This window comes from Nannobrachium achirus (genome assembly GCF_963921795.1).
Source record: "Nannobrachium achirus genome assembly, chromosome: 10".
NCBI classification, from domain to species: domain Eukaryota; kingdom Metazoa; phylum Chordata; class Actinopteri; order Myctophiformes; family Myctophidae; genus Nannobrachium; species Nannobrachium achirus.
The window spans coordinates 11,754,999-11,758,105 of NC_137819.1; the positions used below are offsets into that span (position 1 = coordinate 11,754,999).

At 42.5% G+C, this 3,107-nt stretch overlaps 1 pseudogene across 1 annotated transcript in view; it reads left to right on the forward strand.

Moving 5' to 3' along the window:
• Positions 1-735: 735 nt before the first annotated feature.
• The window catches only part of LOC308292816 (ankyrin repeat and IBR domain-containing protein 1-like), a 109,972-nt pseudogene continuing 107,600 nt past the window's right edge, over positions 736-3,107 (forward strand). Inside the window, exon 1 of the transcript in view lies at positions 736-868. The product of the transcript in view is annotated as an ankyrin repeat and IBR domain-containing protein 1-like (transcript). The remainder of the gene's footprint in view (positions 869-3,107) is intronic.

Consider the following 3,107-nt stretch of genomic DNA (forward strand, 5'->3'; position numbering starts at 1 on the left):
TGCTTGCGTGTATGTATGTAATCCGCGTATCTCGAGAACTGTTTGTTCCACCGGCTTCAGATTCGGCACGTGCATTCCCTGCGGCGGCGCGGAGTGCAGTGCCCAGCCTTGTCCCAACCCAATGCGCGGTTTTCCAGAACGGGCGCGAAACGTTCGGAATCTCCGTATGCGGAGGTGCGTGTTGACATCAGGCTGTTCCGGCACAAGCGCTGACTCATTGTGACATCACTTCATAAAAGGCTCTGACATTACTGGTCTATTGCCAATTCTCAGTATACTTTTATTTCTACTCCACTACACCTCAGAGGCAAATATTGCACTTTTACTTCCGCTACAGTTTTTTTATAACATTTGTTACTGGTTACTTGTAAATAAGAACAATGATTATTATTAGAAAACATACGTTGACCACTTCAGCCCTATATACAGTACTGTTCATTTCCTCCATTTGAAAATAGCAGATCTACAAGATCATTTGAAGACTTTTTCCACCACTGCTCGCAATAATGTTTTCCTTCTCTCTCTCTCTCTCTCTCTCTCTCTCTCTCTCTCTCTCTCTCTCTCTCTCTCTCTCTCTCTCTCTCTCTCTCTCTCTCTGTCTCTCTCTCTCTCTATGTCTCTCTCTCTCTCTCTCTCTCTCTGTCTCTCTCTCTCTCTCTCTCTATGTCTCTTTCTCTCTCTCTCTCTCTCTCTCTCTCTGTCTCTCTCTCTCTCTCTCTCTCTCTCTCTCTCTCTATGTCTCTCTCTCAGCCATATGAGGGTCTAAAGCTGCAGGACCTTCGCAGGCTGAAGGACATGCTGATCGTGGAGACAGCAGACATGCTGCAAGCCCCCCTCTTCACCGCAGAGGCCCTGCTGCAAGCGCACGGTTTGTGTGTGTGTGTGTGTGTGTGTGTGTGTGTGTGTGTGTGTGTGTGTGTGTGTGTGTGTGTGTGTGTGTGTGTGTGTGTGTGCGCTGGTGCTCACAATGCGTCGCTGCTTGATGCGTTACTTTTTTTTTCGATTGCTAAAACACATTTTTCAAACATTTGGCACAATTTTCACAACCTTTACTTCTGTCCCCAATCGCTTGACTCAATTTGTTACTACATTAGATTTCCTTATCATATTAGACTCTGACTTTCCTTCTTTACACTCTGATGTAAATTTCACATCACCTTGTTGTCAAAACACAAGACACACTTTTCAGGTTTGCACACACTTCTCACATAAAATCTCAAAGCATCAATCCACAACACACAAATATTCAAATCTCTAAACTTTCGGGTCAGGCGAGCAATTCAGAGCCAGGTCCCACTGCTTCAGGCCATGGAGGAGGCTTGTGGAGATGTGGGCTTTGAGGCATGTCAGGGCTTCATGCGGCACTCTAGGCCAGGGGTTTTCAAAGTGGGTGATGGGGCACCCTGGGGTGCCACGACGGCAGTTCAGGGGTGCCGCGAGATCATTTGATAATATTTGGAATTTATTTGGACACTTGAAAAAATATTATTTAGTATAATTTTAAACTTGAAGTACAAAGTTATTTTCAGTCAGTTCTAACCAAAATGGCTATTATCTCAACGTTTTCCTCGCAACATACTGTAATCACTAAAATATTGTCACTCTCGGGCAGAACTTGTATCTCCAAGTTTCAAATGTGTACGTCTTTTGGTAAAGCAAAGCCCTGCTACATCATACAAGACTGTCGCACAAAACTATTTAAAACAGCCGATCGCGAGGCGTTGTGTGTTTGGAGTGTTTGGGGGTAAACGTTTGGACCTACAGTCAATAAAATGTTTTGTCTGCATATTTGTTTGCTGTTTTATGTTTGTCTATGAGATTAGTGGGCATACACTGGGTCATTTTACAAAAAGGGAATTGGTTCATTTACCAGAGTAATTGACATTCATTCAGTGTGTTCCATTTCGACAATTGTGTTTTCAATTTTGCTCTTCAGTGTTCTGTTCATGCTTGGTAGGGTTGGGTATCGTCGGCGATACTTTTACTGTAATGGTATCGATTCACTGAACCGATACTATCGAGTATCGGTTCACGTAAAAACGAACGATACCTTGTTTCGATACTTTTGAATGCACCTCTTGCCGGTCGCATCTGTAACAGTTGGGCTACTGAAAGTTTAATGACTGCTTTAATAGGCTACACTCGTTACTGTGAAAATAGCCGAGAATAGCCTATAATGTTTATTATTATGATAATGATCCAACGTCTATAAAATAGACCATAGAATAAGGGTAATAATAATTATAATAATAATAATAATAAATAAAAAGTATCGAAAATGGTATCGAAAAAGGTATCGTATCGATTCCCAGGTATCGAAAAAGGTATCGTATCGATTAAAAGGTGAACGATACCCATCCCTAATGCTTGGTAGTGTTCAGCCAAAAGCTAGTTGTGTTTATTCAATGAATGCATGTGTGTGTCATGTGAAAATATGGCTGTGTTTACCAAATGAAAACACGAGTTCCATTTTGTGAACATGTTAAGAGATTTGATGGCAAAGAGTTGTTTTGCAAAGGGATGCCAGGGTTTAGCAATTTGTGTTTGATGTTTGGAGTTTTGTGTGTGCAGTTTTGAAACAAACGTACAGTTTTGAAAAATGTGTTTTAGCAATCGAAAAAAACTGTAACTTGTCAGCTTATAGATCAGTTATTTTTCAGCATTAGGCTTATGGCTAAACATGGCCAAAAAAATTACAAATGGCATTCATAAAATCACCATCCTAAAATGTTGATTTAGGGCCATGTTGGCACAGTCAGTAGCAATGTCTCCTCACAGCTAGAAGGACCTGAGTTCGGATTCCCGCTGGGGGACGCTGTGGGCGCTGGGGGCGTGTTCTCTCCTCCGCGTTATCAGAGGAGAGAACCCTAGGTGGGGTTGGCGATAGGTCCTTTCTGTGTGGAGTTTTCATGTTCTCCCCGTGTCTCCTAGGGTAGATACCCTCACAAAAACATGCAGTAATCCTGGTCTCTATACTGCCTCCCCCTGGCCAGCCAGGGCGCCTGATGGAGGGGAAAGGAACTGGTTGTTCCTGAATAAAAAGATTTAAAAGTAAATTTTTGATTTAGTAATACAACAGTGTGTGTGTGTGTGTGTGTGTGTGTGTG